This window comes from Meriones unguiculatus, assembly GCF_030254825.1.
Source record: "Meriones unguiculatus strain TT.TT164.6M chromosome 13 unlocalized genomic scaffold, Bangor_MerUng_6.1 Chr13_unordered_Scaffold_33, whole genome shotgun sequence".
In the NCBI taxonomy this organism is placed as follows: Eukaryota; Metazoa; Chordata; class Mammalia; order Rodentia; family Muridae; genus Meriones; species Meriones unguiculatus.
The window spans coordinates 7,619,956-7,629,940 of NW_026843645.1; positions in this window are offsets into that span (position 1 = coordinate 7,619,956).

Genomic DNA, 9,985 nt, shown 5'->3' on the forward strand with positions numbered 1-9,985 from the left:
CCTTCTTAGTGTCTGCAGTATAGTTGGGCACGGTCTTCCTCAGTAACTCAGTTCTTTCAATGGGCTTATTGAGAATGAATCGCTGAGTTCAAATGGTCATAGTAGGAAGGACACACGCTCTTGTCTTAACTCCATTAAGAGAAAAAAAAATCTTTGTTCAATTACAATTGTTTGGTTTAAAATCCTCTCCTATAATTATAAAGAAAAATGATTTTTTTTCTTTAACATTGAGTTTTTATCACTCATCATAGTAAATCAGAGTTCTGTCCTTATTCAACAAAGAGTGAACAGGTGCCTCACAGACATAAGTATGTATACTTACGTGTAACCACTCATTACACTCATCTCAACATTCTACTAAGTCACTGAGGTTGAAACCACCTAAGCCAGGCTTGGTAACACAGGCCTATAGTCATGGTGTTTAAAAAGAGGAGGCAGGAACTTGAAGATTTCAATGTCATCCTAGCAAATATTCAAGGTCAATGATATAATGGGAGGTCCATAATGGAAACGGAGACTGATTGGATAAGACCAATGTCCATAGTCCTCCCTACAGCCCCAGAACATCCAGGCCATGCCAACACCATGTGTTACCTAAGGAATTTGCCACCCCTTGCTTGCTAATGTTTCCTGTCCAAGACAGGTCAGGTCACTTCAGAGTTAGACTTATTTTGGGCATTGAAGATTAGAATACTCTTGGAAGTGGGAGAATTAGCCTCAGGCAGTGGTGAGTTCCTTATTTATATACCCTATGGAAAGGGTTAAGCACAAAAACCCTTACCCACACATGCCATATAAATGGACTAAGTTTTGTTTATATACATCGATCCATACTTATTCACACATTCTTTTTTAAGACATTGGAAGGAAAGAATTTGAAATGGGGTGGAGAAAGGACAAAAATAGGGGAAATGATGTAATATATTTTAATTAAAATCTGTAAAATTAATTCAAATAAAAATTGGTTATAGAGGGCATAGGGGATCCCCCAGTTGGTACTACCTCAGATCATGCTAAGCTATGTAACATTGACAGCTAAAGCCAACGAGCACACACAGACAAGGTATAAGAATTTTTAACAATTTAGAACCAATGTATTAGCCATCTCAATCATCTTAGTAGGAAAACCACAAGCTAACACAGCAACAATTGAAAAACGCAGATATGCCAAGAAATGGGTTACTGACTTTTCAGAAACTGAGATTTTTTTTTCCCAGATAGAGAGGCATTCATCTCTAGAGTTTTCTCCAGACATGGGGCAGATCTGGGTGTTATAGGAGACAGGTTCCATTTCAGGAATCACAAGCTAGCTAAGCATAAGCTGTAAATGCATCCCCAAGGGATCTGATGTCCTGTTTGGCCTTTGCAGTTAAGACACACAGACAGGTGAATGCAAAACATCCAAATAAAAGAAACACATACAAAGCTTTAAAATGTTGCTTTCTAAGGGCTGATGAGATGGCTCTGTATTTAGGAAAACTCACTCAGGACTTCACAAAAGATAAGGCTGAATCCTATCTTCCATGGACACAACCTCCCTGTTCTTCTGACTGAGAGATTCACACACAGACTGGGGCCCTTAGATACCTGTAACATATACATCTTCCAAGGGGCTCAACACAGTCCCAGACCCTTTGGGTGATTGTTCTCTCTCTGTCTCTCACACACATACATACACATTCAAACATGCACATATCTCCATGAACTCCACCAGCACAGTGCCCTCACATGGCCCCATAACTCAGAAAATAGAAGATTGTGTGGTGACAGCTCTTTCACCAGGTTGTCCTTCTCACATTATTCTTTTTGAAATGGAGCCATACTTAGACTCCAGAGAGTGACACACCCCATCCAATGATTCCATTATCTCTTAATTTTCCTCAGTCAGTTCCATTAGCTGAGTACCAAGCTTTCAATTACATAAGCATATTGGGCCATCATCATTCAAATCATCATGTAACCTCTAGTCAACTTTTCATTGAGTCTATTTTCCACTGAATCTTCCCTTACCTTGACCTCCATGACCTGTATTTCTCTCGCCACTCCCTTCTTTCAGTACTTCCTGGAATAAAACATTAAGCTCCATGTTAAACATAAAGTGGCTTTTGATATCTAGATTTCTTATATATTGTGTATTGGTAAAAACAACAATACTTGGATTTTCTGACAATGACAAGCATATTTTGAGGGTACAAATTTTGTTCTTCCTTTCTTCTCTGTTGCTGTCATTAACTCCACTAATGGAAAATGACTCAGGTGATAAGTTGGCTTCTTTGGCTGATGCTGGCAGGCCCCAAACATTGAGGGAGCTCAGGAAAGAAACTCAGGCTATCAAATGAAGGCATGGATTATTGTGGAACACTGTTTGCTGCTATGTTCTTTTACAAGGTCACTGTCTACTTCTATGTATGTTTTCTTAACCAGCTCACGCCACATGTTGAGATAAATTTCGACCATCAGTGCCTGGAGTTTACCATTGCATTCACAACAACTGTATTCACCCACAAACATAGCCACAAGTGATTGTCATCTGGGGAACCCCCAGTTGGTACTCCCTCACATCATGCTAAGCTATGTAACATTGATAGCTAAAGGCAACGAGCATACACAGAGAAGGTATAAGAATTTTTAACAATTTAAAACCAATGCATTAGCCATCTCAATCATCTTAGTAGGAACACCACAAGTTAACACAGCAACAATTGAAAAACACAGATATTACAGGAAATGGGTTAATGACTTTCCAGGACCTGAGATTTTTTTTTCCAAATAGAGAGGCATCCCTCTCTAGAGTTTTCTCCAGACATGGGGCAGATCAGAATAGCCTGCTATGCTTCTCCAGTTAATCTCTGGTTTCTACAGATGCAGCCACACAGATGCTTGTAAGAAATAAGTGCTGTCTATGACATAGACTGTGTTGCCTGATTTTCACTACTTCATCATTACCAGGCTGCTTTGCCTGGCCTGAGGATGAGGAGGAGTTCAGTCTTGATATGAATTGATGTGTCAGTGGTGGAAAGAGGCTCCCTTTTAAGAGGACAAGGGGAAGGACAAATAGGGTGAGAAGGAGCCACAGGAAGGAGAGGAGGGAAATGACTGTGATTGGGATGTAAAATGAATATAAAAATTAAAAAAATATAAAAAGAAATATCAACCATAAGTCTTTTCTCTCAAAGAGTGTAAAACTTGTATTTAACATACGGAATTCAAATCTCAATATGTCCTCCATCCAGCATAATAGTCTTCCTTCCCAGGAACATGTCTGAATTCTAGGTGTTTGATGACCGGGATCAGTGAGCTTTCTTTTCCTAGAGCAGTGTCTTCCTTCCCCTTCCTCCTTTTTTCCATATGCACCAGTTCCTTTCATACTCACATTGTGAAGGAGATTGTGAGCTCTGACCACAAATTTCGGAGAAAAAAGCTCAGTCTCCACCACATTCCCTAGGAGAAAACCAAGTGCCATTGCTATTGAGGATCTGCTCTTCTCCCAACTAGGTAATTTCCCTTTTTACAAGCACATCCTCCTGATGAAGAGAAAAGGTGTTCTTGTCCAGGTAATTATTTCCACCAGCAGAAGCTGGTGGGTGGTTTTATCTTCAGAGGATGATTCAGGTGGTTCCTTAACTGACTTACCTTCTCACACTAAAATATGAATTGCTACCATGGAAACACATATAGAGAGAAAACATTGACTAGGAGTTGGCTGACACTTGCAGAGGTTTATTCCATGAATACCATGGAGGAAAACATGGCAGCAGGCAGGCAGACATGGGGCTGGGGAAGGAGCCGACAGTTCTAGATCTTGATCAGCCAGCTGCAGAGGCACCCTAGGCCTGCTTGAGCATAGGAGAAGTCAAATCCCACCTTCCCAGTGACACACTTCCTCCAACAAGGCCAAACCCCCTCCAACAAGGCTCCACTACTCAACCTTGCCACTCCTAACATGTCAAGCATTCAAACACAGGAGCCTTGAGAGCTATTCTTATTCAAACCACCACACTGACCTGAGCACAATGGAATCCTGTGTCTTGATCCTATTTTGGCTGGTGAACTTACCACCATGGAAGCAACCATGAATTAGCCAAGTTTTTACTAATGCTTTGATAAAAAGGTAAATGCCATGTGACTTACTGTTTACTGTGGCATAAAGGAATATGGAGGCATTCATTAACTTCCTGCTGTCACTGAGCTTTCAGGGTACTATGCCAGTTTTACTAACAGAGGACACCAGACTTTTATGATGTATGATATGTGTTTGTTTTGATTTATTTTTGACACATACTGTATATAATATATGGATTGAGTTCCAGAGATGATAGTAGAACTTTCATCATCATGTGCCTCCAACACTAGTCAGGAAGGAAATCTGACAATTTACAGTAGTTAGGCTTGGGAGGCTCCATGGGTTCTTTGTTTTCACAATAAACTAACAATACTTCTATCATGAGCCATTTGACTCTATATCGATTCATTTTTCTGCCACACTGCTAAGAGTGAGTCAGCAGCAGGAATGCATGATATGTTTACTCTTGATGAAACATTTCATAAATGTCTTGGATAATAAAAAGGAGTGAATTTCCAAGAGCCTCAGGTATCATTATAATTGTGTAATAGCCATGACAAAATTGAACCTATAACAGAATATAAAATTAAACTGTAGCTTATGATAAGAAATGTAACAACTTTCAGTGACTTTTAATGGTACCTGGAAGCACTTTTATCAAGGCAAAACTACATTTGCAACCAGGAACAGTGGGTCTTGTCTGTAAGCTTAGACTCTTGGGAAGCAGAGTCTAGTAAGCCCCTGTGGAGAAAATGTGAGTTCTAGACTGTGTGCTGCAAACAGAATTGCTTCCACCTGTATATTTCAGAATATCTATGTTAAGGTCATTGGTTAGTCTATTGGTGAAGCCTTGCTTTTCTTCCTTTGTAGCATTCAGTAGTTTCTTGGCCCTGTACATTTAGTGTTTCCATAATTATGTGCAATGGGGGAATTCATTTCTGATCCTATCAATTATGTGTTCTGTTTTCCTGTTGTTCTTTAATACATATCTCTTTTTTAGTTGGGAAAATTGTTTTCCAACAAATCATAGTATTGATTTTACTATTTCCTGCCACAGACCAGCCCAGTCGGGCTCCCGTTGTCCGTGGGAGAACAAGGCTTTAGACAGGAAGACATGGTTTCGGCGAAGAATTGACAGACAGAGACACCTTGATGGTTTTGACTCTGCTGCAACTTTACTGAAATCAAGCTAGTATTTTTATGATTTCACAAAAGGCACCTTAAAATTGGCATACTTCCCAGAACATTCAGACTTTTACCAAGAATACAAAGTTTACATTTTAACTCAAAATGCAATCAAACATAAAGCAGTACCCACAAATAATCTTGGCCTAAAAACTTTTTGATCAGAGCAAACAAAGGAAAAGAAACCTCAAATATAGTTTCATTATTGCTAACCAATGAAGAGGAAAGTCAGGAGCTAAGTCAGATGCCTGCCAAAGTCCTTCTCTATATCAAAATCTAACTACACCTTTGTTAACCCTCCTCCCATATGTCCTGCCCAAGATTTATGATCTTCTCTAAGAACAAGGCACTGAAGGGAGGGGGAAACTCCTGCCAGCTGCACCTCTCATGCTATTATTTCTTAAGAAGGAGCCTATTATTATTTTACTATTCTTAATGCCTATTAATACTAAATCTAATTCATTACTTTCCTTAAACTTATTTTTATTAAAGCCTTTAACAATCTACTAATAATAAATTTCTTTATAAAGTTAGTTGTGCTGTTTCAGGTGTCACAGGGAAAGATCAAAGAATTCATTATTCCAGCCCCAGAGCCACAACTGAAGAAGCATAGAAATCTCAGAACATGTCTCTTTTCCAAGTGGGGTGAGTTTGCCAGGGGCCTTCCAGGGGGCATTATTTCTGGGGAAATCATATCCCCCGCCCTGTAGCTTATGCTACTATGGCAACACTGGCGTGGGTGTGGCAATTTCCAATAGTGTCAGAAGAAACTGAGACTAAGATACTACTAGAAAAAATAAAACCATCCACTAATCTCACAGTTCATAAGGTCTATAACACAAATGTATGAGCATTATAAAAGAAATGAGCTTTTTCAGTGTCAAGGCAGGTATAAGCCATACAATTTTTAAAACGTTTATAGATTGTGTATGAAATACAAGGTACAGGCATTTATAAGTTTTATTAGAATCTTATAATTTCATATAACTCTGAGTGAATAGAGTTAATTTTTATAAAATATGCTTTGGAAAGATTGAGCCATTCCCTTGGGGAAAAGATGTTACCTGAACATTACAGTTGTATACAGAAGTGATCCATTATATCCAATTACCATAATTACTTTGTGGACAAGATCAAGGAGATTTTAACCAATAATATGGAGAAATAATGAAATTCTTTACACAGCCATTATACGTTAGATTATTTCCCTTCCATGTTGTAATGTGTCTATTTTTCAGCTGTTATGCATTTGGTATTTGAGGTAAATTATATTGCTCATTTTTAGCAAAAATATCATTATTTAAAAGTTGTAAACAATGTATTTAAGGAATTGACTTCAAATTATGTAAGGAAAAAGCCCTTACATGTAAAGAATATGTTGCTTTCCTCTTTCCATTTAACATATATTTGTAAAACACATTTCTTGATTAAACTTTTTTTTAATGTTCAAGTGTGCCATGTATATAAACTTTATTACAGTAACTTTTGTACTGCCAAAGACTACAGAATTTGAGACTTTTACCTTCAAAAAGAGAGAATAGGTGAGCATCTTTGTGTATAATATCCATTATTTATCGATTTGAAATCATAAAATTATCCCAGCCCAAAATTGTATCCTTCCATTCTTACTTAAAAGGGAAGAAATATCAAATCACAATAAGATGAAACCCAAACCAAAATACAATCATGTAAAATACCTTAGTGTCTAATATCTGAAACTCATAATCTTCTGTTCTCTGAAGGGCCTAGGCAGCTCTCTGTTTCCCGTTTTGATGTGCACACATCACACTGCTTATCTGTAAGCCCAGTCAACTCCAAGAAACAAACAACAAAGAAACAAATATTTACTGCTGTTCTTGGTGCTCTTCTCATGGCTTCCCAAACATGCTGGTTTCTGTACTACTACAAGTCTTATCAATGCCTCCTTTTCACCTGTCTTTAAGTATTCAGGCACTTCTCAAAGAGCCTTTCATTACTTCACAATCAACAACAGCTGGTTGACTTTGTTACATCATCAAATTTATCTGCCTGCCCAAGTTGGAGACTTGGAGCCCTCTTGATTACAGCTAATTGTGTGCTGGTGTTATGTCTATATCTTGAGACCCTCCCCAAGAGACCACCAGTAACACAAGTCTGATGCAAACACACAAGGGTTCCTGGTGGGAGAACTTGGGTCGCTTAAAGGACAGGGCCATTCAAAATGGCATCTGAAAAACAAGAAAGAGTAGTTCTGCTCTTGTTCTCTCATTTGCCCCTATAGTAGAATCTTCTCATGAACAATCATGGGCTCCTTCATGCAATTAGTGGTAGTTGGATCTCATAACCATTAAATATATTGTTCCCAATCTCTGCTTCATATACTGTAGAAGCTTCTTTAAGGTGCAAGGACCAAAGGTAAAAAGTACTACAAGAATAAAAAGAGGATCCAGGAGAGTAGATATCAGAGTTGTCAGCCAGGGGAATGCATCAAACCAAGACTCAAACCATCCTTTAGAATCCTCTCTTTCTGTTCGCCTTTGTTCTAGACTTCTCTGACCTTAGTTAAAGATTCCCTGATAACTCCAGAGTGATTGGCAGAAAAACAACATTCTTCTTCTAAGGCCACACATAAGCCCCATTGGTGTAAAAAGAGAAGGTCTAACACTCTTCTATTTTTAGAACACCTTCAGCCAAAGAATCAACACTTCTTTCATGTTGAGAGGTTGAATTTTCTAGGCATTGAATATCTCAGTCTAAATCAGCCTTTAAAGCATTACAACTTTTACTCTGAACCTCTAAATGGCAACTCCTATTCCTGCCACAGCCAAGCCTGCACCTAGGATCAGAGCCAGAGAACATGGGTTTCAGTTGAACTGAGTCAGTGTTCCTGGCGTTCCCAAATGGATATTAGTTGTTTTATCTTCTGAATGATGTGTAATCTATGGAACCAGTTTAACAAGAATACAAAAATCTTGGGCATTATTTAGAATGCTGCTCTAAAGGTGAGAAGTGAGCCCAGTGTCCCAAGCCCACCATCCCTGGCTGGGTGGACTCAAGTATGTGTTGGTCTGATAGGACAGAACACTCAGGGTAAAGTTACATAGATACCAGTTGGGTGATGGTACCTGTCCCAAACACACTCCCTATCCTGACACTGATTGAAGAGTCAGTTCTGTCCCAGCACACTGCCCTCGACATTGCTGGAATCAGCTTCAATGTTATTATTTTCAATTAAACCAATCCCTTCATAATTAGGGGGTGTGAATTGTAGCCTAGCCAACAGGATTCAGTCTGATCCGATCTTGATTCTTTTAAAACCTGATTGTTACTGATCATCGTGTCCCAAAGAGGATCACTGTTTCCCAGGAGAAATTTGGGTAGAGGTTGGGTAAGACCATCCAAGGTGGTTGTAGGGGTCACTACTTATGCTAACTCTGTTAACTAAATCCCAAGCAGTTGGGTATTGTGAAGTAGGAAACCCCTTCCTTAATCTTGATTTTGTTTTTATTTATATTTATCTTTTTTTTGTTTTGCTTTTTTAAGGAAGGGTTTCTCTGTGTATCCATGCATGTCTTCAGACTCCCTCTGTATACCTGGTGGGCATTTCAGTCACAGAGATCTGCCTGTCTCTGTCTCTGGATTGCTGGAGTTAAAGGCATGCACCACCACTGCCTGGCGATTAATCTGGATTATTTGAGGTGAAAAGTTATCTCTTTCATCTAAATCACATTTCTGATAGCAGTGTACACATTTAAGTCTATTGGAGATGATAGCTCTTTCTTGTTTTCTGCTTGCTCAAACTCTGGCTATCAAGGTCATATTTTTTTGGAACTAGGAGTAGAGCCTACTTCTTTGGAATTGTGGGATCTACTGAAGACCAACTGAGACATCCAGATACATGGTCTGAGTGGCTACTGGATTCTTCAAATTTCCATTTGCAGACAGGGGTTGTTGGATTGGGTGGACCAGAAACTGTGGGTAATTTTTATAGTTCCAGTTTCTACATCCATAGAGAGATTCAGTCTATCTGTTCTGTTCGCCTACACATCCTTTGCTGATAGCACTGTGTTTTTCCAGTTTCTTGTTTGTTTGTTTTCACAGTCTCACAGAGTAAGACATGCTTGATCCAAATTGTGTATCATCTGTTTCCTGCTTTTCTCCCAAGGTTGTCTGATACCTACCAGGGGAAAAGTAGCTGCAGTTTAGCAGAACCCAGAGTGAAGTCACAGAACAATCTCATTTTGTTTTCTGAAATCTTTCTAAATTGTTAGTATTTTGGGCAGCCTTCAAAATGTGGGAAGATTGTTTACTCCACTGCAAGTTGAGTATGGGTTGATCAAGCTATCCACCTTCATTTCAGGAGGAGGAGAAGGGGAAGTGATTCCTGAGTGCTGGAAGACAGAAGGGTAGGCTATTAGACAACAGGCACAAGTCTACTGACAAAGAAATCTCTGCAGATCTGGAAAAGGTGTGGCCCTGATCCTCCACATCTGGGCCCAAATTTCAAGTCATGGATCCAAGATCCCTGCCTGGAGCATAGATTTTTCCAGGGTCAGGTTCCTCTCTAAGCCAGGCTCTCATTGCTCTTTGTAATTAGCAAATATGCATTCATTCCTCCTGGGCCAGGAAGCACTATGCTTTGTCTCTTCAGTACACTGTGACCCTAGGGGAGGTGCCCATGTCGCTCAAGACACACTGGCCAATCAGGACTTCCAGACGAGGCCTGTACTCAGAGGAAGAGGCAGGTACTTCCTGGCG